Genomic DNA, 27,391 nt, shown 5'->3' with positions numbered 1-27,391 from the left:
AAAAGCTATAGTGATAGATAAGATGCTGAAAACACACTTGATTTCATTTTGTACTATATTACGAGAGAACATGCAGACAAAGTTTTAAGAAGGTAGATAGCATTCCATGCACAAATAAATGGAAAAACATAAGGAGTCAATGGCACATTTTTAAACTATATTATAGGGACATTTTTCTCTACATTGTTTTTTCTCATAGAAAGTAGAATTAATAGGTTAAAGTGTCTTCGCAAGTTCATAGGACCAAATTATTTCTTTTCTTCTAAAAGCTCCTCCTTTATTAGATTGTTTTTTCTAACTTCTTACCATCTAGCACCCATTTCCATAAATGAGTTGCTAACGCTAATTTTCTCTATCTTTGTTTGAATATTCCCTTCAAATAGTATAAGTTTGCTATCAATCATTGCTGCTAGATCTGTTTTAGTAGGTATTTCTCTATGTACTAAAGTGATCATATCAAAAAGTTCAAAGAATAAGAAAATAAGTAATGAAACAAAATTATGCACCTCATCTAGTCCCAATTCCACTTATGATAAGTAGTTAAAAAAAAATTATAGCAAATATTTTCAATAGCATATACTCACCACATATATAAAAAATAATAGTATATATTCACCATAGACATAGAAAATAAGTACAATACCACATACTCAACATACATCTACTCAAAATTCAACCCTATATATTCATTGCACGTATTTTCAATTAAATCATAGAGCTTACACTAAAATAATCTTAATTCTCCATAAACAAAATAATTTTAAGATTTTCATGGTGGCTTTGTAGAGGCAATTTTAGGACTAACAACAAATCATTGCTGCTAGCTTTGTTTTAGTAGGTATTTCTCTATGTATTTTTTTTATTTCTCTATATTTCTATCACTATATCTATTACATGTATAAACAACACATTAATAATTAACAAAGATGTAATTTAAGGGAAATAACCCGCATAATATATATTCTGGCTATTTGTGTCATATTTGTAGTGGTGAAAGATCCACTAGAATATATAGGGAAATTTACGGATCATATTATTATCATAGTAGGTTTATTTGATAGTGTTGCTGGAAGTTATGAAGGATAGGGGAATTGGTTTAAGAACGAGCCATAAAAAACTAACCATGAGTCATGAATCTATTTATAATAACCCTCAAGAGTCAACAAATGACATATTTTCATTGATAGAAGTGAAAGTCATGGGGAGAGGGTTTATGTGGCGCTGAGAACATCATGTATTCGGATTGAGACTTAGCCATAGGCAGGAAGAGGTCTATCAAGGAGTGGTTGTATGCTGCTCATAGCGCTGCAAATGCAATGTCACTTATACGCTCAGATTCCTAGGCATCAATGAAGGACACAGACAAGGATTAGGACTTCCATGTAGTATAACTGAAGGAGGATTCACAGCCTATACCAAACAGTCGCTGCTACAAACCGCCATTCCTTAGAGGCCAAACTGCTCCTTCTTTTGCAAACGTTGATAGATCTCGAACCGGATTGGATCATTACCCATGGATCGAGCCATATATCTCTAGATACGTTCACCCAGAAGATAGATCTCCTCTCGCTCTGGCTATATCCAAAGGTATATCCATGATTCAACATTGCCCATTACAAACTTGAGGGATCTAAATTGAATGGCAATGGAGTTTTTTAAGAGAAATTTGGTAGTTTATTGCTTGACCATTATCGCCAATGTTTGGGGCACGAAGACACCGATCAACGCTCCATGATAAGAGAACGACACTTTGTGCAGACGGAGCAGGCAAATTTCCTGGGGATGTCGAACCTGGTTGATTCCTTGGGGATTTGAAATTGCACCCTAGATCTGGTCCACATTCTAACAGGGTGGGCTTCGATATGGTCAAACCCCCCTCAACTAGAAATCTATGTATCAGATTGCCCACTTAAATGGTCAGATCTAAATCAATCTTTTCAGATCCGAGTGTTCCCATAGCTCGATGACAGGAAGGAACTGTTGGAGGTGCACGACAAAGAAAGAATGGGCGAAAACTTGATAGACATCAGCTCCTCAATGCAAAACGACGCAATATTGAACGCCGCAAGGATAGAAGATCCATCAGATAGCCCAGATCTGGTGATGCAAGAACCAGACAAAGCTCTGATATGCTTATATCCATAAGATTTGGACACGTGGGAAATAGATCGAGCCATTTCTCAGATAGATCCACACCCTACTGAGGCGAATCTCATGCAAATTTTCATCAAAACGTTGGAAGGGAGGAATTTTTGCTAGAGGATTTGGAAGGGGCGGAGGATCTAGGATCTAAGGTATAAAATGCAGAACCACCTTGGTATACTAGAATGTAGGCAAAACCTGATCTACTCGGGTCTCAGTTTACAGGATAACTACACCCTTCAGGATTATGGCATAACCACAGACTCGACCATCATAATCAATCTCTCTCTGCGGGGTGGATGCTCTGGAACCAGCTCAAAGAGCATAGTCTCTTTTAAGGATGCAGTCAAAGGTAAGGAAAAAGTGCAAACCAAAGCAGCATCAATGCTTGAGCTTCCCGGGCCCTACATTGTAGAACAAAAAACTGAGAATCCTTCTCTCAGCATCGCAACGTCTGAAGTAAATGATTTTTACTCAGTTCTCTATTCCAAATCAGTTATATGCAGATTTAATGGATTTTGGCCCAATTCTGATGTTTTGCACCAATGGATATATGCTACATGGTCACCAAATTGCAAAATATACTTATGCCCCAAGGGGTTTTTCATAGTCACATTCAAAACAGAATAGGAAAGGGAACACATCCTCAATATGACCCCTTGGTTTCCATAATTTGATGCCAACACAATGGTGGTATCAAAGAAGCCAGTTTCGGTCAGGCTGCATAACCTTCCATTAAACTTTTCGCATCATAATGTTTTAATCACCATAGGGAACACTCTCGGAAAGTTCCTAAAGATTGATGGGGAAAGACTTACAAGGGGAATAGTTACTTTCATATGTGTCGAGATAGATCTTAGCGAGGGATTACCAGACAATAGAACACTGAATTTCAATAATACGTAGCAGTCACAACCTTTAGATTATGAAAATAGAGTGTTTTGATGCCATGGATGTCTACCAACAAGCCACCTCCATAGCGCTTGTCCAGAAGCAAAAAAAATCCCCCAATGGAACAAGAAGCAACAGAGAAAGCCAAAATGATGGCAATATACAACCCCCTTGGATGAAGAAACAGACACAAGAGAGACAACAGAATATAAAGCAGAAATGGATGATCAAAAAGTCCAGAACAACACACTAAATGAAGAGAAAGACCCGAGTAACCCTTTGCAGCAACAATAATCCTAGCCAAAAAGAATGGAAATATCTGGCAACAAGCGAACTCATGGATCAGAAGGATCTAATTCTGAAAAAGGCTCTCCCATAAATACAAACAAAAATTAGCTATTCATTGTAACAACCATCCCCAACATTGGAAGTTGGCCAAAGGTGGAGAAAAAGAAAGGGAGAAAAGAATAGTATTTTTATTCTTTATTTTCTGTTGTTTGTTTTCTATGAAAATAGAAACAAACCATATGCATATGGTTTCTTGCATCTACATGTAATTTTGTCTTATGAATAAAATTACGATTTTTCCAAGGGGAAAAAACAGGAAGTGAAAGTCATGGATATAATTCATAATATGAACCTCCTTATGGTAGCTCTAGCAAACAAGGTTGGAATGAGAGAATATGGAAGTTTGAATTAAAAAACCAAATCAAAGGTAAAAATGTGTGATCAAGAAGATCCAAAGAAGGAGTCAAGAAAATAACTTGAAATGGAGTAGCCAAGTCCATGTGCCATGAATTAATCAAAACCCCTCTTCAATATGAAATCCATGGTGGACATCAAGTCATATCAAGGTGAGATCAATTTTGTAAAATAAATCCACTCATTGCAGTAGTTAGAAGATTAATTTAGAATTCACCACATAAATGAGAAATGGAAACTAAGATTTGTTATAATGAAGTTATGGGGCCATGAATTAACCAAATGGGAAACAAAGACACTTAGGATAAAGGGTGATCCCCCAATAACTAAGTGGGAGGACTTTAAAATGCTCATCAAGTCCTAATTCTATCGTATTATGTATGCAAAGGACAAATGAAACCATGAGAATTACTTAAAGCAAAAGTAATGGCAGATTCTATAGGATTACATCACTAAATTTAGGAAGATGGCCATCATGATAGGTATATCTCCCAAGAACCCAAGTGTACTCCTCACGTATTTAGGGGGTTTGCAAAATGATCTATAAAATAAGGTATTATTATTCAAACCAATAAAAATGAATGAGATTTTGTACAAGCATAGAACCTCCAAAATCTAGGGAAAAAAAGGTGGTTAAGTGGTTTGAAATGAATGAGCACCAGAAAGTTGCCAACAAAGGGAAGAAGAAGTGGGAAGGGGAGATGAAAAGAAGATACTAGTTACTAAATAATAGTGCATGGATCCTAGCAATCATTTTGACCACTACAAATTTCATAGCCATACGAACGAGAAGTATTGGAAATTGCATCTAGAGGTGAACCCAAAGAATTGGAAGAAATATTGAACAAAAAATGAATTTTCTGTTCATATATTTGACCAATCAAGTGTAAATAAACTATGATGTAGATGAGAATATTTTATGGACATTAGTACAAAAGGACATGAATTTAAGTAGTCTTTATCTTCATGAAGAGAAGGAAATGACCAAGCTCTTTGACATTAAGATTTTGGTTGAGATGACCAATATTGATGCCCTATTCGACTAAGGTTCATATGATAATATCATAGCAATGGATTTGGTAAACAAACTTGGATTGGAGGTTTGAGGCCATCCTTTCCCATATCAATTCACATGGGTAAATAAGGAAGTTGAAGTTAAGGTAACAAAACTATGTAGAATAAAATTTCTTGTTAGTGTTGATTTTATCGATGAAATAGAATTGGATGTAGTTCCATATGGTGTATGTGGAGTTATCTTTGGAAGTGCCTATATGTATACGAGGAATGCAATCTTCATGTGGATATCCAACCAATACTACCTCATCCAGGATGGGAAATGCTTCAACATCAGCATTCACAAAGGCAAGTTCAACATTTGATTGGTAAGTGCCTTGTAAGCCAATAAACTCATTAGTTATAGAAACAAATATGTTATGTTGTGATCCACGTGGATATTGTTGGCCACCTCCCTATTCCACTTGGACCCCCAACAGTGTCTCTTTTAGTTTTACGGTTTTCTTAATTGTAGCACAGTTTACTATTTTTGGCAGTTTTTCATGTCATGAACTTCCATAGTCATTTTGAGGCCCTAAACAATGTATTTAGGGAAAATGGAGAGACCAAAATCATAACTTTTTTGCTTAGCTATTTTTTTTTGTTCTCCTCTTTCAAATCTTCGAAACAAGGTATTATGATAGCCTAACGGAGATCGTATGCCAATGTTAAGACCTCGGGAAGTTGATGTACCAATTTACCCAAACGGGGCCCACAATTTTGGCACTTCATCTCCTAGCGTTAGGTTTTTGGATGTTTAGGGTCTTCCATTATTTCTCCAGAATAAATAGGCCTTTGAGCCTCATTGTAACACAGTTCAGAGGCGGCACGTAGCTGCCACCTCTCCTTAGAGATAAGCTACCATCACCTGAGCTAGTATGATTTCCATTCTGTTTGTAAGCATATTTCACTATTTGATATTAATGAAATGAAGTGTTATTTCTACTGCATCTTTGTACTTATGGTTGTATCTGTAATTTGTTGCATTCATGTTTAAATTTGGGTCATGTTGCTTTTAGGAGAAAATTAGTCTAGCAAGGAGTCAATGAAGGCAAAAGCATCCCTAGAAGGGTGTAGTGAAGAATAAAAACAACAATTGGAAGTACTTGTATAAGAATATAGGGAAGTATTATGTGTTCCTAAAGGGACACCACTAATGTGGAGTAAAAAATTAAGTTATAGAAAAATGGAAACTACACGTGGATGGAATTCTTACAACAATTTCATTCAACTATCAATTACAAGAAGAGTAACATGAACAAGTTGGAAAACATCCTTTCTAGGCCACCCACATAAAAAAATTACATATTTGGTAGCCCTAATTCACATAGATCCTTTCACCCATCATGCATATATAAAGGACAAGGACCTCAAGCAAGATTTTTAGGAATTGAAAAGTTATAGTCATGGATAAGATGGTGAAAGCACACTTGATTTCATTTTGTACTGTATTACGAGAGAAGATGGAGACAAAGCTTAAAAAAGGTAGATAGCATTCCATCCACAAATAAATGGAAAAACATAAGGAGTCAATGGAGCATTTTTAAACTATATTATAGGGGCATTTTTCTCTAAATTGTTTTTCTCATAGAAAGAAATATTAATAGGTTAAAGGATCTTCCCAAGTGCATAGGACCAAATTGTTTCTTTTCTTCCAAAAGCTCCTCCTTTATTAGATTGTATTTTCTAACTTCTTACCATCTAGCACCCATTATCATAAAATGAGTTGCTAACACTAATTTTCTCTATCTTTGTTTGAATATTTCCTTCAAATAGTATAAGTTTGCTATCAATCATTGCTGCTAGCTTTGTTTTAGTAGGTATTTCTCTATGTACTAAAGTGATCATATCAAAAAGTTCAAAGAATAAGAAAATAAATAATAAAATAAAATTATGCACTCCATTTAGTCCCAATTCCACTTATGATAAGTAGTTAAAAAAAAAATTATAGCAAATATTTTCAATAGCATATACTCACCACATGTATAAAAAATAATAGTATATATTCACCATAGACATGGAAAATTTGTACAATACCATATACTCAACATACATCTACTCAAAATTCAACCCTATATATTCATTGCATGTATTTTCAATTAAATCATAAGGCTTACACTAAAATAATCTTAATTGTTCATAAACAAAATAATTTTAAGACTTTCATGGTGGCTTTGTAGAGACAATTTTAGGACTAACAACAAATCCTTTCAAGAGTATCCCATAGAAGGTGCCCAAAGACATAAACATAGATTAGTTCAATAGTATCATATATTAATTAGGGTGATATTTTAAGCAATACTAGGATATGGAATGTTTTTACATTTTCATATTCATCAATATTTACAAAACTACTTAAGTTAAAATTGTGTTTGATTTTGGACATTATGGGGAAAGATGCTCTATAAGGATCACAACATAATATTTCTAGGTAAATTAGAAGAAAATATTGTTCATTATATGGGAAGCATTAAAAACTCTTGGAAAAGGGATAAAAACACCAAAATATCCATTTTCTAGCGAATTAGGTGTGAAGCCTAATATTTATTTTTTATCTTTCTCAAACTCTTCTCTTCAAATACTAAAAGGTTGTTATGAATCATTTTTGCTAGCTCTTTTTTAGTCAGAAAATGCTAGTTCTTTTTTAATTAGAAAATAAACTTATGTATATTCATTGTATACAATTTCTAAAAATTTAATGCCATGGAGAAGGGAATTGAACCAAGGACTTCATATCAAAGAGTGTCTTAACCACTAGACCACCTTCTATCCAAAACTGATAAACAAAATTTACAAAAAATCATTACTAAAAACATAAATATAAATCTGTTTAAAATTGCTATATCACCACATTCCAATGCAAAACTATTTTAATTAATATAAATTTTTACATAACACCAATCTATTCTCGCTTTTACATTTTTATATCCATTCATGTTTCTTCATTACAATAATAACTACAGAATCTAAAACAATTTTTGATTTTAGACATTAAAAAACATCAATCTTCAGAAAGATCAATAAATAACTTTGGAAGATAAAAAATAAAACTAAAAAAATATTCACAGTTTATAAGGAAATAACATTGAAAGATAAAGTAAAAAAGAAATATTGTTCGTAAGGTGATAAGCATTAAAAAAAATTTGAAAACAACTAACTGTAGTGTATAGAATATGTTCCCCATGACATTAAAAACCTAATAGCCAAACTAACAACTAGCCAAACTAACCACTGCAGTCCGTAGACAGCATAATATTGTTCGTTTAAAAAACGCTACGGCTAAATGGAATGCTGTATGGAATAACCTTCCCAATCACTTTAAAAAACTATTGAAAACTTAATAGCTGAAATAACAAATTCAACGCGTCTTACATTAAAATACCCTAATTTGTATGCCAATCACTTGAGAAGAGAAGACTAATAAAAATTCAAGAGTATCCGAAATAGTAAATCCAGTGCCTTAACAGCTTCTTTATGGGCAAATAACATCTTCCACATCAACGATCTGTGATTCAATAGATTCTGCGTATGCTGCCTTTAGCTGCATTTTAGGAGAGACTTGTTCAGATTTTATTCTGTGGGAAGAATCTGGTTCAGCAGGGATGAGATCAGTTGGCTACTGTAGTGGAGAATAAGCATCAGCAATGGTCTCTGATTCAACAGGTTTTGCATGCGCAGTGATTGGCTGTTCTTTAGGACAGACATGTTCACCCAAAATGGAGATCGTTTGTTGTGGGGAAGAGTCGGTTTCAACGGGGAAGGGATCAGATGGCTTCTTTGACAGAGAACGAGTTTCAGCAATGTTTTGTGATTCATAGGCAAGGATGGGCCGTTCATTTGGAGAGACATGTTCATCCAAAGTGGTGATTGTTTGCTGTGGGGGAGAGTAGGGTTCACCAGGGATGGCATGGAAGGTGTAGATTCTTTGCTCTGGATGAATGCCAAGATCGTCATGTATAGAAACTGATGTCTCTAGTACCTGAGCATTTGGCAACGTAGAAGCTGGAGTTGATGGTCGCGGCACAGTTTTAGCAGGATTACCTGGAGTACGTTTGGAAGGCAGAGGTACTCGTGGATCTCTTCTTATAAACTTGACAATGGGTGCGATGTCATTTGCATTTGACACAGGCATGCACAATCCTTTATCAAGTACAAATCCCTTCATGACTTTATGAGTATTGCCCACTTTAACGGTGATTCAGAAGCCCGCATCAAATGAACCGTCTATCATACCAGACACTGGCTGCCCTAGAAGACTATTCTCGGATGCTTGTCTTGCTCTCTTTTTCCGGTTTAGTCTTCTTGGCACATCTACACCATCTATCAAACCAGACACTGTCTGCCCTAGAAGACTATTCTCAGATGCCATTCTTGCTCTCTTTTTCCAGTTTAGTCTTCTTGGCACAACTATAGTAGTTGAAGGATTCACTTCACTTGTTTTGACTGTCTGAACCACTTCATTCTGTTTCTCTATTTCGACCACCAGTCTGCAGTATACACATTAAAAACCCTTCTATAAAAAATAGAGCTTGAATAATGACATACTCGTTAAAAAATTATAATTGTTTAAATCACTACATACTTTTACCTATTATCAGGATTTGCAGATTTGGAACTCTGCATGTTGTCCTTTCTGTAAGTCCGGTCAATTACTCGTCTGAGTGCAAACCTGCCACAGCATAGGGCTGCAAATGACAATATTATAGCTGAACAATATTTTCACAAGCAAGTTTACAATATATAATATACTTTGATAAACTAAATCCAGAAAGTAAATGAATCTAAAATAATCCATTATTTAATGATATATACTGTTATTTAATTATTTTATTGTAGATAAAAATAACAAAACCCTGGTCTAATCAGTCAAATAACCTAACGGTAATCTATCTAGTGGGGTCCTTATCTGTTTTTTAAATTATTTTTTTCTTAATTTTTCTGTTATTCTCAAGAATGAGTAGGGAGCTTAAAAAAAAATAATTAAATTAAGAAAAAAATAATTAAAAAAACAGAAAAAGGCCCTACAATAAGAAAACAACTATAGCGAAAACTATATTGTTTATTTCTTTATCTATTTATTTATTTATAAATTATTATTAATATAATTCAATTAAACACCTATATTTGAGTAGGGAGCTAAAACTATATTGTTTATTTCTTTATCTATTTATTTATTTATAAATTATTATTATTATAATTCAACTAAACCGCTATAATTGACTAGGGGATGGAATTATTTAAATTGTTTAAGTAATTAATAATTAATAAGTATTTATTTATTAATTAATTTATTAATTTATTCAATCTTTTAATCATTTACATATTATTATTATTATTTATTTATTTATTTGATTATGAGACTTAGAAAAATACAACCATTATAAATTCTTAATTATCGAAAAAATAAATAAATATTAAAAGTGAATAAATAAATAATAATACCAATAAAAATTATTAAAAATATATAAAAATAAAAAGAGAGGGTGTTCTTCTTTATAAAACAAATAAAAATTTAATAATAATAATAATACAATTTGTGATAATACTAATAGTAATATAATGAATACACAAATAATATTACTAAAAATTAATAAAATAAATAAAAAGAGAGGGTAATCTAATGTAATAAAAAATAATAAAAGGAAGAATAAGAAGGGAATGAAACATAAAACAAATAAGAAAGGGGATAAAAAAACTCATACAAAGAGGAGAAAACTAAGAAGATAGGGCGGGAATCCAAAACTACTAATTTTCTAGCCATCATCGGTATTAATAGTATTAGAAGGCCTCTCAATTTCAATGGATTCCTTAAACTTGTGATGAAAATGAGAAATTTTTGCCACCACCTTAGCCTCGTGAATGCATATATGATGTTTGGTCTTCACTGCATGCTCCACTAAAGCAGAAGATTTGGTCCTCCCATGCTTGATATCAACATCCTCTTCCTTAATCATTTGGTTAATAGACTGACATGTTTCACTAATGTATGAAGTCCCACGCGAACACGGGATGACATAAGCACCTTTCAAATCCATAGGCTTCACTTGATCTTTAACAGACTTTAGGGAGCTTCTAATGGTGTTGAGGGGTCTAGAAGTTGAGGGAACATTATGCTTCTTCATGATTCTAGCAATCTTCTCTGTCATCCATTGGATGAAGGGGAGGTGAACTCCTGAACGACGATCAATTGTGTGAGTCTTAACCTTAGGGCCCTTACTAGCTTTGAGGAAAGCTTTAACACGCGCCTCCTTACTATAGCCACTCTGGACAAAAACATTAAGGAGATGTTACTTTTCTTTAGAAAGGTGGTCTTCATCTAAAATGCTTAGAGTACAAGTGGCTAACATGCTGAGAACACCTATCTTGCGAGAAGGAAAATGATGGTAACTTGCATGAAGATACTACTCAGTATGAGTCTTTTTTCGATACACCTGATGGGAGAAAGGTCCATCCTCCTTTCTTGAAATGAGGACAACAAGGAAAAGAAGGCAACCCTAAACTTCTCACTCCATGATTATATTTATGGATTTAGAATCATTAATAAGATGCTCAAAAAAGCTATCTAACTTATCACGCCCGTGCTGCCATATGGAGGAGGTGTCATCACCAAATCTTTTCTAAAGATTAGTCTTAAAAGCAGCCAAGGATAAGGATTTGGATTCAAATTCTTCCATGAACATGTTTGCAACTATAGGGGACATGGGGGAACCCATGGCCACCCCACAAGTTTGTTCAAAGAAGTCACCTTCAAAAAGAAAAAAGTAGAAGTGAGGCAAATCTTAACTAATCTAGCAGTGTCACGATTAGTAAGGCGAAAGATGATAGCAAGGGCTTCCTTGATGGGGATGTTAGTGTAGAGGGAAACAACATCAAAACATGCAAGACTGTCTCCTAGATCAAATTTCATATCGTGTAATTCACTAACAAATGATGTAAAGTCTTTGGCAAGGGAATCCATCTCACCTACCAAGGGCTTAAGCTTTGTGGCTAAATATTTAGCTAAAAGATAGGTAGGCCAACCTATGGTGTTGCAATGGGTCTAAGGGGGACCCCTTATTTGTGAATTTTAGGGATCCCATAGATCCCAACAGTGATAGGGTTACTCTCAGTAAGCTTATGGCTAAAGGAGCCAACAATGCTACTGGACTTAATAGCAAGAGCAACTATCCTAGAAATCTTTTTGAGGGGATTCTTGTCAAGTTTTCTTTAGCTTCGCTATTGATCACACGATTGAGCATCTTCTTCCAATATAGATTATAATTTGATAATACAAAAAATATTTAAAAGATTATGATATAAATTTAAAATTTAGAATTCAAATTAGAATATTAATGCTCAAGATTACAAATTAATAAAAATGAAGTATTAAAATTGTGTATATATATATATGAATTAGTCAAAATAAATTCTAACTAACTATAATAAAATATTAAATTTTTAATTAACTATAATTATTATTAGAAATGATTAAACATTTCAATATCTAATATTAACTTATAAACTACATAGTCTTTTTCATAGGAATCTCTCAATAAAATTTCAAGCATGAATATGATTTTTTTTATTTATTTACAATACATTTTTTAATGTAGAAATGGATTTAGTACCTTGGAAAACAAGTGGAGCACTCAAATTCTTCACATTAAACTACTTAAAATAGTTTTCTTAAATCTTTGCAAAATTTTGGTTAAAATTAACCATAAAAAATGTAGTTAAAAATGTGATTTCTTCTATAAGTTAGACTAAGTGAGCTATTAAATACTTAAGCCATATGAGTCAATCATTTATGATCAAACAATATAATATAAAGTAAAATAACTAACCATGAATATAAACAAGGTTTATGTCCATTTTGATATCATCTTTGCAACTTTAATTTTTAAGGGATTGAAAAATACATTTCCATACTTATACCCAAATGAATAAATAAAATTATCTTTGATAAATATCCATCAATAAAGATACAAATAAATATGGACTTAATTTTTTTGTGAAAATGCTAAAGATTTATTGATGCTCATTTATTTTATTTATATATTTTTTACTCTTTTTGTTTGCTAGGTAATGTAAGTTTTGAGATGACTTGGGGAGTCTAACTTATTACTTGAGTAGTCGTGACTCATTGAAGCCATCAAAATCAAAGAGTGATTGCAGATAGAAAAATCATACACACATTTGTAGAATATAGATGACACCGAGAGTAGTCGAGCAATTCCACCTCAAAACATCATGAAGTATAAAAATAAAAAGTTCTCCAAAGCTTTGAATTACAAATTCTACTAGTGCTTCTCCTGTAAAGGCAGAAATTAGCATGAGCACAACTCCAAAATTAACAGTCTAAGACCACTTCACACACTTAGAATTGAGATTCCCTCACATGCACCATCCAAAGGACAATCAATTTTGAGTAGAATTGGAGATATTCATCCTCTAAGGGCTCCTCTTGTGCTAATAATAAGTAATTTTCTTATTAATGAGAAAGATAGGGAAGGGGAGTTTGAAATTCTATACAAACATCCCATTGGAAAACCAAAAACAAGATGAAGTAAAGCATTGCTATACTGGAAAAATTCCTCCACAACAATCTAGCATTTGATAGAGAAGAGGATTTCACCATTGAGAGAGTCTTCATACTTATTTGAGAGAGAGAGGAAGCTTGCAAGGAGATTGAAGAAAGAAAATTTCGTGTTGGTTATTTTTTATCACCATTGCTCAAGCAATTATCTCCATGTGTTCCGAATTCATCTATTATATATCTTGAACTTTCAATAGTCAATAAAGGGAGTCCTTTTAGTAAATTATGTTTATTTCTTTGGTTCATTAAATTTTATTCTTTGTGTTATCTAGCATAGCTTTTTTAGTTTATGTTTATGCATGCATTACTTCCATTGCTTCAATGTTTTTTTTTTATTTAAGTTGTCCACTAACAACAACCAATTGCCTCTTCACTCCTTGTAGGTAACAACCAACTGTAAGGGAATTTTTTTTTTGGGACTCCATAGCACCAAAAACACAACAGCAAAATGGTTGCTCCACTAGTTTTCTCTCTTTGATCTAACTCTCTAATTTTTGTTTTTGGAGGACTTTTCTCTCTGCAGATTAGCTTAATTGTGTCTATGTGAGTTCTCTCAAATTTTCACAAGTCCCTTGGGATCCATTTTTGTCCGAAGATAGTTGTCCACATGTCTTGGCACAAAAAAAACCTACATGGTTTACATAGAGCACAAAAGACCATTGTAATTTTTCTTTTCCCAGTGATATGCGGCCTTTAGTCAGTTTCCCTAGCCTCTCTAATTTTTTTCGAGTTAGTTCACATTGCCTAGTTTCTTTACTAATCATTATTAGTAGAGTAGTTATATAATATTTAATTTTAATTTTAACTCCTCATATAGCTTAATTATTAAATGAGTAAGCATGTTATTTTGAACATTTGATCTACCTAGGAAAAAACGGCGCCGAAGATGAACCCTACATGCAGAGCCGCCGCCTCCTCACCTTTGGCCGCCGTCTGGCCTCTGGAAGGCTCTGTCGATGCAGGCGAAATGCGATCTATTCAAGGACCTCCGCTCCAGTGCATTGCTGATACGCCGGGTCTTCATTACTTTCGGAAAGCAACTCTCCCTGTCCTCTGCTTCGCCTGCGGCCCTGAAGATGCCAGATCTGGAACGTTTACTGCCGCATCTCGTGCTAGCTGCCTCCTACAGAATGCAGATGCGGCGGTTGAGAAAGAGGACGCAGATCTTTCTCTTGTTTCTCCTCAGACCTCTGTAGAATGCATGAAGGTTGTACATCCAATGGACGAGCCCGCGTACACAGAAGGCAGCCTGCCTAAAGACGCCAATGCTGTTTCAGAAATTTCATATTCTGAAACCCTTCATAGGGCGAACCTGAAAACGAGATCTCTGTCAGAATATCCGACACGAAAGAATTCCTTTGCAGCGGATCTGGGCTGGAGTGAAAGATACCATTGGCAGAAGACTTTTTCTCCCCCTCTGCCTCCAGTGCATCAAGAGATGGGAGACCCTACAGCCTTTGGCCCTGTGCTGCTTCAGAATGTTTCTGGAAAAAATTTCTCTGCCCCCTTTCAGGTTCAAATCACACAGATCTCAGGCAAAACCATTATGCAATGGGTACACCCTTCAGATCTGGTGTAGAACCTCAAAGAAAACCTGGAGCACAGACTTGGGATCCCCTTAGCCCTACATAGACTTATTTTCCAACGTAAACAGCTCGACGATTCTCTTCCTCTCTCTTTTTACAGCATAAAAAATAATAGTTCTTTAGTGGTTTCCTTTCGCTTGAGAGGTGGAGCTGCAGGGCAATCCTCTTCTGCTCCTCCATTCTCCTACAAAGCTGCAGTCCGCTCGGAGATACCCGCAACCCTCTGTTGAGATCTCCTATTCTGATCTTGCAGACGAAACCCAAAAATTTGCTGAAAGGGCCATCATCTGCAGATTCAATGGGCTCTGGCCACGCTCAAAGGATCTTTATGACTCGATCAAGGACAACTAGACTGACCGTTGCAAGGTTTATTTCTATGTAAATGGATATTTTATAGTGCTGTTCGATAACCTCGAGCACTACGAAAAGGCCTTAGAAGAAGGCCCTTGGTTCATGGGTTCAGCAGGCCTCTTCTTAACTCCATGGTTCCCAGACTTTCACCCAGCTTCTGCAATCATCACTAAAGCCCCTGTATGGATCAGACTTCCAAATCTCCCAATACACCTGTGGCGCACAGAAGTATACAGGAAAATAGGCAACACCTTGGGCTGCTTTTTAATGGGAGATTACAAGAGGGAACAACAAGGTCTCTATACATATGCTAGAGTATGTGTGGAGCTAGATTTAAGCAAGGGATTGCCAGAGCAAATCAATCTCAAGATCAATGACTCTGTTTGGACCCAGTTTATAGATTACGAAAACACTACTTTCCGGTGCCGCCATTGTCACCTAACAGGGCACCTGCAGAACTCCTGCCCATCGCTGACAGCAAGAATGAAAAAGGGAATTTTCGCAAAATCCAAACCCAAGCGTTGGGCTCCCTTTCCACCGCCGCCAGCTGGGAGCTCTAGCTCCCCAAGTACGGAGGATGAGGAAAGCGATTCAGAACCAGACCAGGCGCCTCAGCCGATGGTTCCGCCCACGGATACTGAGGGGAAAACCCATGTCACAGCAATTTCCCATAAATGAGCCCATGAGACTTCCTCCTCTGAATCTGAAAAAGAGTTCCCGAAGATAGAGAATTCTAGTCTTCAAGTTGTTCTAGCTCATTCTCCCCATGATGGTTGGACAAAAGTTAACAAAAAGAAAGGGAAAAAACACTGTGTTGTAGTTTCTGCCCCTGTGGGGTAAAAGTCAGTTAGTCAGTCATTGCTCTCAAATTATTTGATGTAGCTGTAAGATTGAATCTTTCCTCCGAGACCAAGGTTGATGGATCCATCATTTCCGGTCTGCCGGTCTCTTGCTTCTCCTGATTGTACTATATTTTACTTAATAGAATTAGTCTTTATCGAGAAAAAAAAAAGTATTAAATGAGTAAGTGGCCCATTATCAACATATATTGTTTTACTCACCAAAGCATTTTTATTTCATTAATTTTTGTGACTATGTACAAGTGTTATTAAAGAAAGTGATTAGCCCCTGCTTCCCTTGTGTCTTTTTGATGATCTTGGGCTTGCATCTTAAACCTTTCTTAACACACTTGGTTTTTCCATCTCCATATATGCTCACATAGCATAATTAGGAAAGAAGTAAGTGGCCCATCATTCACACATCATGTCATTGATTGCAAGGGACAATCTAAACATAGCATAATTATGAGATTAATAAAGGACCACCCCATGTCCACATTGCCTCACATTTTTACACTCCCATGTTCACTTGCCCACACCAAGCACCTGATACACTAAGGTTATCTAAGATTTGAAAAAATGCGTCCACCTTCACAAGATTTTGTACATTTTTTAAATTTTTGATTACATTTGCACACCATAGGTAAACTAAGACTCTTTAAAAGCAAACATAAAGTTGAATACATTAAGTTCCTAAGAGGGGCAATAAAAAAATGTATAGTTCATGTTAAGACCATTGGGGGTATGCGTCCCATAAGAAACCATTGTTATGTTACTTTGAAACATAGAATTTTTCTTTTAGGTTGTTTAAAATAAAGGAAAATTTTAGAGGCTAACATTCACAAGTTGCCTAATTTTCCATGGGTTTTCCAAAAAAAAGATTCACTAATTTCCATTTTTTCTAAAATTAATTCACCCAATTTTTATAGTATAAAAATATTTTACCTTAAACATCACCAAAATCATATAGATACTTTATATAAAATCATTATAAATTTGAATATTTTTACAAAGATATGACCAAATATGTTATAGTTTTCATATTATTGACAAGTAAGATCCGAGCTTTCTAAACTTTAATATCAATTTCCATCCTTAAAATTTTCCATGTTTAAAATCCTTCACCATCTCATGGAAAAGAATACGAGGGCATGCTAGAGACTCGATTCAAAGGAGGTTAGACATAGGTTCCAGTGCGTGTGGTACTATGCATGGCTACTTGACCTACATAGTGCTCGGTACTCGGTACTTAGAAGTTAAAGAATCAATTACCGCTGTGAGACAAATGTATTCTAGTGGCCAAAATTTAGCTCATATTTCCCTATTAGTGGAGGTCCAGGAAGTACTAAATCCTCATAATTACCTTGGTTTGTTATTTGGTTGTTGGAAAGCATTGCGTGCTCTTTTGAGACGTTGCCCCAATACCGATCAAAAGGTATCTCTGCAATGCCTAGTTATTGTTAGATAAGAAAGGAAATACAGGTCTTGTAGGATTTTTTTCATATGAAAACAAAAAAAAAACATTTTTTTTCATTGATCACATAGTATAACTTAAATGAAAAATAGCCATTTTTTTTTTCTTTCTTTATCTATGAGATTCAGTTTATTTGATACATATCCTCCTCTCGGTCATTAGTAGAATACTCGAGTTACTGATATCATAGGGGACACCACAACACCCTCTTGATCTAGGTGTTTCCAAACCCCCCCCCCCCAACATTACCGGGAGGTGTACCGAGTCTCTCACCATTTAGTTGAAGAAGAAATCATGCAACCACTGCCATTGGTTCATCTTTCGTTGGAGCAAATTTGGTTGCAACTCCTCCCCCTTAAAGTATTTCTTTATCTACCCCACAAGGGAGCTCCCATAAGATCCATTTGGATAACCCACTCACTACCCCTTCAGGGAGTCCACACACTACCCCTTTGGGGAGACGATATGGCACAACCCTGTAGGGAACTCCTTTGCACATCGTCATTAAAAATCATTTGGCAATGGAAAACATACCCATTTTTAGCCTTGCTAAATATGTAAGATCATAGAAAATTGACTAATGACCCCATTTCTCATAACCAAAACTCTTCCCCTATGCCAAGCAAGCTACCTTCAAATATACCAAAATTTGAGGGAAAACACATAGAAGATCCAAGAAACCATATAATAACCTTTAATCTATGGAGCTCATCTAACAACATCACAAATGAATTTGTTTTCCTATGAGTTTTTCAATGCACCCTCACTGGGCATGAGATGAAATGGTACATAAACAAAGCCTCTAGTTCCCATGCAACCTTTAACACTACAGCTAGGACATTTCCCACTTTTTCTCACCTCCCAATATGTCACGAAAATGCCCTAGATTTTCTCACCCATTTTCAGCAGATATCTTTCGTACATATTTCAGACCATGTCCATGAATGGAAGAAATTCCATAGCTTGTGCAAGGTACAAGTAGACGAGAACCTTATCTTTGAATTATTTTTCAACTCTCTCATATAAAAAATCTATGCAAGAAGACTATATTGTGAGAACTACATGAAAAACCATATTCAAGGCTCCCACGATACCAGAAGACATTGACATCAGTGAAGAAGTTTTATTATTGGCCGAATATGAAGAAGGAAGTGGTAGAGTTTGTGGCTAGGTTCTTAGATTGTCAACAATAAAATTTGAATGTAAGAATCCAGGTGGATTAATATATGTGATTCTGATTCTAGAGTGGAAATCGAAGGTAGTTTCAATGGATTTCATAACAGGGTTTTCAAGGACATCTAGACAACATGATTCCATCATGGTTGTGGTGGAAGGGTTGAAAAATGTAGTGCACTTCATTCCAGTGAAGTCTACCTACTGAGCTAGTGATGTAGCACAGGTCTTCATCATATATCTAGTGAGGATGGAGTGTTCTCCAAATAATATTGTGTCAGACATGGATACCAAGTTCACTCCTAGATTCTGGAAAGAATTATTTGCAGGTTTGGGTATGCAGTTGGCCTTCAACAAAAATTATCATCTGTGGGAGGATGGAAAAATAGAGAGGGTCAATAGGATATTGGAGGACATGATGATGATGTATCTAATGCACCAACAGAGGAGATGGGAGACGTACTTTATGTTGGTTGAGTCTTCTTACAACAATGGCTACCAAGAGTCAATAGGGATGAGTGTGTTTGAGGAACTGTATGGGTGGAGTTGTAGTACTGCCATCATTTGGAGTGATCGAGTGAATAGGATATTGATAGGACCAAACATGTTGGGAGATATGTAATAGCAAATGTAGGTAATCAATATTTGTTCAAAATATTCAAGTTCTTCACGAGGCAACAATTGTGAATGATATTACCAAAAAAATCCAAAGAATAAGTCCATCGTTGTAGAATAGACAAGCAAAGAACCATTCTATGATGATCAGAATGGAAGGTACAATTTTAAACCAATATGTTTCTATCTTAATTGATCAAGGGGCTAGCTTAATTTATATTAGCCCTTAGAATATGGAAAAGTGTAAACTAAAAGTTGAAAAATTTAAGACTACATGGTTAGTACAGTTAGCAACCGGTAGAAAGAGGGTAACTAGCCAAGTGAGACAATGTCATGTCAATTTAAATGGATGTTCCATATAAGTGAATTTAAATATAGTTCCCTTAGGATGATATGATGTGATAATAGGCATGGATTGGCTAGAAAAACATGGAGTTGTTATCGATTGTTTAGAGAGGGTAGTAAGTTGCGTGAGTCAAGATGGACAAACCCAATTAATTAAAGGCATACCAAATCCCATATCAGTTAGACCAATTTCAGCTTCATAAATGAAAAAGAGTGCAAGAAAAGGATGTCAATTTCTCATGGTGCATGTTAAGACCAATGAACAGTAAAAATAATAGAAAAATTATAGAATTTTCCAATCACTAGGTAATTTAAGTATTTTTTTCCAGACGAAATTCCAAGTTTACCTCCCCAAAAAGATATATATTTCTCCATTGGTCTCATACTAGGTGCAACCCCAGTGTCTAGGGATCCTTAGAGAATGAGTATTCATGAGTTGTTAGAGTTGATGATGAAATTACAAGAACTATTAGACAAAGGATATATTAGATCCAGTGTCTCACCGTTAGGGGCTCCTGTGTTATTTGTCAAGAAAAAAGATGGTACATTTAGAATGTACATAGGTTACCAGTCATTAAATAAATTGGCAATTATAAACAAATAACCCCTACTGCAAATTGATGATATATTCAATCAAGTGAGAGGGCCACCATATTTTCAAAATTTGATTTAACGATGGGGTATCACCAGGTGAGAATAAAGGATGAAGACATTCATAAGATATCCTTTCAAACTAGATATGGTCACTATGAGTTTGTTGTGTTACCATTTGGCTTCACTCATGCACCTGCAACATTTACATGCTTAATGAGCAACGTACTTGACGATTACCTGGATAAATTTTTTCTAGTATTCATAGATGACATTTTGTTATATTCCAAGAATGAAGAAGAACATAAGGAACATTTGAGATACATACTAAAAACTCTAATAGAACATAAATTGTATGCTATGTTTAGTAAATTTGAATTTTTTAAGGACATAATACAATATTTGGGCCATGTTATTTCGGAAGAGGTTTGTCTGTTGATCCTGAGAAAATCAAAGCTATTTTGAATTAGCCCCCACCTAAAGATGTGTCCACAATCAACTGATTCATGTGAATCATAGGTTATTACTGAAGATTCATAGAATGTTTCTCTAAACTCGCATATCATATTACCTCCTCACAAAAGAAATGGACAACCAAATGTTAGGAAAGCTTCAACAATTTAAAACGTTTTCTTACATTGACTGCTATTTTCAAAATTATAGATCGAGATAAAGAATTTATTGTATGTGCATATGCTTGCATGGGAGGCTTAGGGGGGATTTTTGATGCAAGAAAATTTAGTAGTGGCATATTACTCTAGGAAACTAAAAAAACATGAAAAGAATTATGCAGTATATTATTTAGAACTAGTTGCCGTAAGACATGCTCTAAAAATGTGGAGACACTACTTATTGGGAAAAAATTCACCTTGGTAATTGATCATATCAGCTTGAAATATTTTTTCAGTCAACGAGATCTTAATGCTAGACAATCTAGGTGGATGGATTTTCTTAGTGAATTCGAGTTTGATATTAAACACATAAAAGGCAAAGCAAATAAAATAGTGGATGCCTTAAGCTCACATGCAGATGTTATAATGGAAGTATCAGTGAGAATTATTAGAACCAATATTTTAAATAAGATAAAAAATTCTGTAAAGGAAGATCCTAAATACCTAGAAATTCAATAGAAATTGCAGCAAACAAAAATCCCAAGTTATACTGAAAACACAGAAAAATTATTAATCTAAAGGAAAAGATTGTATGTCCCTTATGAAACAAACAATACTAGATGAATATAATAAGAAACCATATGAGGGACATCCTCAGTATTAAAATATGATAACAACACTAAGAAAATATTTTTTGTAGCTAGCGATGAAAAAGGAGGTGACAGAATACTTGTCAAAATGCCTAGAATGTCAGCAAGTGAAGGTGGAACGCCAACATCGTGTTCCATTGTTAAATCCACTACCCATTTTTCAATGGAAATGGGAAGTGATTTCATTGGATTTTATTACAAGATTTCCAAGAACCGAATGACAACATGATTCCATTATAGTGGTGGTGGACACTGTAAGGAAGGAAACACACTTATATTCATATAGTCTACCTATGAAATGACATAGGTTGCTAAAATTTTCATGAAGGATATTTTCTAAGTGCATGGAGTGCCAAATATGATAGTGTCTTACAAGAATGCTATATTTACTTCCAAATTTTGGAGAGCCTTCTCTCGAGGCATGGGAACACAACTAAACTTTATCATTGCATATCACCCCTGAACTGATGGATGGACAAAGAGAAGTAATCAAATTTTAGAGGACATGCTAAGGGTGTATGTCATGGATAGACCTACCAAATGGGAATATTTTGTACACTTTTGGTAGGGTAGTTAGTTCGTATAGCATGGCCTATATGAACTTAATTTTAGGAAAAAATACAACTTGCACTAGCGACTCTGAAATAGTGAGGGAGGGTGCATGGGTTAGGGAAATATGGTGACACGATTGTGAAAATGTGGGAAGAAAGTTGCAGTGTCCTTGAATTGACCTCATGATTGTTTGGAGCTAGTAGCTACCAATGCTTGTGGCGCACGACTGGTCGGGAAGCAGTTGCGTGACTAGCACGTCTATAAGAAAAAAGACCCGTAGATGATGGGTAGATGTCCTCAGGTACCTCCAATGAATAATGGGGATGAACCACATTATGTAGTTTGAAATGTAGACTAAATAATATTGATGTGATTAATCCTAAAGAAATGCTTACGACATTATGGATCACAAAATCCTAAGATCTAAATTAAATGTTTATTATATTTCACAATTATCTGAAATAATTTATTTATATAAATATATTGATTAATCATCTTAATAATTATTATACAATTGGTGATGTTGTTTTAAAATTAGTAATCATGATGGTTGTTTTATATTTTATGGTTTTTCTTGAAATTTAGCAAATAATTAATCATTGAAATTTTTGGGTATCTTGCATAAATTGTAATTCTAGATTGCAAGTCTTTAATTCCCAACATATTTTTGTCAAAATAACACTAAAGAGACTTGGCACTTTGAATTCTAATCATCCCATGCTGCAAGCAATTGTCTTGGGAAGTTAAATCTTTCTACTAATGCATCTCACTTTGTTCACATTAGATCATTCAAATTGTATTACTTTTCTATCATCATAAGTGCTTTTAAATATACATCTAGTGTTTGAAAAAAAATTATTTGTCTTTCAAATCAGAATATTTGTGACATTAAATTTTACATAGGACTTCTACTTAACTTCATCTTGTTTTAACATATCACTTGAGTGAAGGAAATCATAGTAATACAAAACCCGCCATGTACATCGTAAAAAAATATAAACCTTGTAGATGAATAAAAGGAAACCCATATTGCACCTCATAACATTCTACAAACCCCATGTGTGAACAAAAGCCACTCATAGTGCACATCATAATATTCTACAAACCCTGTGTGTGACCAAAAGCAAGCCATATTGATGCATATGGTTAAATTTAACTATATTCACTTTATAGTAGTTTGTATTTTTTTCAAACATAGCTTAAAATTGGATTATTCTCTAATAGTTAATTGTTCTTTTTAGCGTGGTTGATAAAATGTTTGAATTTATTAACATTGTTTTTTTTTCCTTTAACAGAGGTTGAAATTGTGTCATTTAATCAACATGTCATAGGTTCATTGGTGATATTAATGTCATATGAAGTCCCTGCTTGAGTCATAATTTCATCAAACCTACTTAAAGAACCTATTCAAAATAAGCAAAGTATTAGCTCATTAGTGAATTAATTGGTTATTTCAACAACATGATTCTAGCAGTGGAAGGACTCGAAGGACTACGAGTGATGCTTCCTAACTTAGTTATTCCTCATTGCAAGTGACCTTGAATTCTAAACTAATCGTCCCTTGTCACAACAAAGAAAGAGTCCATATCAAGAGCCAAAGTTCGACATAACCTCCTCCATAACACCTATTGACAATGATCAAAACATTGGTTCAATAACATGTCTAATCAATGAGTTTAGTGACATAACCTAAGCGGCTAATGGCCTAGCAACAACACTTCTCAACCTTACATATCTTTACTACCTAGTGACTCTAAATTGTAACTAACTCACTTTTATGACAATGAAGTAAGATTCCATGCCCAAAGCTAAATTTCAATAAATTCTACCCGACAACACTTATTGAAGAAAAACAAAGAATTAGCTCAAGGATGAGTGTGAAATATTAGTTTAGCCACATGAACTAAGTGACAAAAGTCTTAGTATCAAAACTTCTTAGCCCAACCAGGCCATAGTGCCCCATGACGCAAAGTTGTGACCAACCATCCTTTATCACGGTGAAGAAAGAGTACATGAGAAACTTAGGTGCTAGATCATTATTAAGTCATGTACATAAATATATGATAATCCTTATTAGGGTTATATGTCATTGAGAAAATACCTTCGAACTATTAAGGAGTAATATAGATAACACTGCTACAACAATATATCCATTAATGGTGTATATAGATACTACTACATATTTGAGATGCCATATCAATACCTCGTGGATATATATATATATATATATATATATATATATATATATATATATATTACTTCTTACCAAAAGGCCATGTCCTCGAGGCTAATTTTAGTTTCCTCCACTAACCTTATCAAATCATTAATGACATGATTAATTTCAATGCTTTGTCTCGTAAAAAAGCAAATGTTTTGCAAAAATGTCCTTCAATTTGCAAGTGTACGAGCTTGACATAATACCTTGAAAGCACAAGTACAATGCTCCTCGTCGTCCACCAAATGGTGCTCATACCTATGAGCCTACTTCTTAACGACATCAAAAAATATATTATCTTCATTGTGGCTTAAGCAAGAAGCACATATTCTCCATTCCCTTTTTCACTCCACAATGGTGATCTTGAAGTTGTTTCGATGAAAATCGAAACCACTACCTCACATGGTCTACAGTTTTGAACTCTTCTTCCTAAAGAAGGTATTCACCCTTTCACAGTTAGACTGTTTGGCTATCATTTCATGCCTAAGCCCACACTTGGCGCCTATTGTGAGTAGGATGATGATGGGTAATAGAGGAAACTAGTGGCATGAGACACAGATGGACAAGGAGAGAAATAATTGAATGACCTAACACTACAAATTGAGAGACATTAGTAGTATTAAAGTGGCCCATTAATAAGATTGAGGACATCTTGGAGGATAAGACTATATCCATGGAGATGATAGCTCATGCACATGAATTTCACAGAAAGTTCATATGAATATTGTGGACTATATGATGTTAGAATGATTTGAAGACCATATAGGTGAATATATCATATACTAATTGTGTGATGAGGTGCATTTGCAACCTTAGTATAGGCATGCTAAAGAGGAATTTGGATTGAGCACAAATACTGGAAATGTTGACACCTAATTTTTGGGATTAGGAAAACTTATGTAAATATTATAAATAACAAAAAATAAAGGAAGATAGAAGACTAAGACACATTGGGAGATCAAACCCAATAGTCTCTCTCCTTGTATATATTCATATTAATTTTTAATCCAACAACAATGCCCTAAAAGAATAATTTATTCATAGTAGAAAACTTTAATTACAATCTATGGATCAAGAGAGATATTTTACCTTCTATTTTCGGCATTGATCTATCAACACATTGATTCTAGGTATAGACTACATCCATCAAAATCAAATAGCCAGAGTACTCATATCTAGTTATTTTTCAAACTTTCTTTTCAACACTTAGTCCATGGTGAGATTTAGCTCTGAATCAAAAATTCAGTTTTAAGATTGATATTTTTTACATACCTCTCTTTTAGCCTTAATCTGTAGCACATGGTGAACGTATGTATGCTTACCAGATTCAATTTATTAAACCTTGGAAATAAACCTGAATACAATTTGGGAAATGGTCAATGAATCATAAACATGCACAACATATCAAGAAATAAATTAAAATCCATGCAAAAAAACAAACTTGGAGAATGAGATGTTATTATTAATAAGATTCATCTACCCTTTAGCACATGCACACCTCCAATCGCAGTCCTTCATGGCATGCTTAATTGTAACTTACATATTTTATCATATAAAATATGAGTATAATATTAATAATATTAAAAAACATGTTTTATTGTTTATCACTTAAAATATAAGTATAATATTAATAATATTAAAAAACATGTCTTATTCTCTTCTTACATAACAACAAAACATGATAAATTCTATATCACAAATTGTGAGTAAACCATATTGGATATTAAAAATATTCACAATTCTACCCAATATATAATTGATATAAATAATTGACATATATAATAAATCAAACCTCCAATGTTAAAAATGAAGTTGAGTAATCAAACATCCACAATGCAAATATCAAATATCATAGAGAAAACGTTTGTGAACATGCATCTGTTTCACGTTTGCATTACATTATAAAATCAAATATGAATGACAATGAACATGTGGCTGGAGTAGATGGCCCTTTCAATAGTGGAGATGTGTTTCAAAATAAGTTATGCACTTTTTATAAGCCAACTTTTCAATGAAGTGAATTTAATTGTATTAATCTTTATAGGTAGTTAATAATTAGTGTAGTAAATTTTTAATTATAATTTAGTAAATCATGTGTATCTATTACACCTATTGATATAGTGGGGTTAATACAATTATTGATGTAGTGGGCTTAAGATTAAAATATTTTAACATTTTTTATTTTCAATTTTCTTGTTGAATGAGTCGTTAACAAAATGATTAAATTACACAATTTTAATAGAGAAAGATAAATAAGATTTTGACTTTATACATTGAAAAACATTAAACTTGATAAGAAAAAGATAAATTAGAAGAGTATACATCAGATTAATTAAATACCATTAAGAAACCCTCGGTTCATATACAAATGCAAATAGAATATGTTAACCAATTATTTTGAAAATCTATGAAAATCCTAAGAGGCAAAATAACAAATATAGTGCATCCATAGCTTGACATTGTTCATTCGTCGAAAAGCATTAAAAAATCCTGTTAATAGACAACATGATCGCTAATAGAGTATGCTTTGATATCACATTAGACAATTTATAAAAACCTAATAACCAAATAAAAAGTGCACTGCATCAATAACTTCTTCTTTATGTTTGTTTAACATCTTCCACGCCAATTGTGTGTGATTCAATAGATCATGCATATGCTGGGTTTAGCTATTCATTAGGCGAGTCATGTTCACCAATGGTGGAGATGGTTTGGGAGAATGGGATCAGTTGGCTATTGTGGCAGAGAAGGAGATTCAATAGGTTCTGCATGGGTAGGGATTGGCCATTCTTTTGGAGAGGCATGTTCAGCCAGAGTGGTGATTGTTTGCTGCTGTGGGAGAGAATGAATTTCAGCAAATGGTCAGGGATTTGATGTTATTTCACATAGACATGGTCACCGAGAATGATGTTGTATGTTCTTTATAGAGAGACATGTTCACCCAGAACATGGTCAGGGATTGGATGTTTATTGTGGGTGAGAGACGGGCTCGACAGGGATGGGATCAATTGGTTGCTCTGTAAAAC

The sequence above is a fragment of the Pinus tabuliformis genome, chromosome J, assembly GCF_031772625.1.
Source record: "Pinus tabuliformis cultivar Carrire ecotype Pingquan chromosome J, CPIR1, whole genome shotgun sequence".
NCBI lineage: Eukaryota > Viridiplantae > Streptophyta > Pinopsida > Pinales > Pinaceae > Pinus > Pinus tabuliformis.
Note: the sequence above shows the minus strand (reverse complement) of the source record.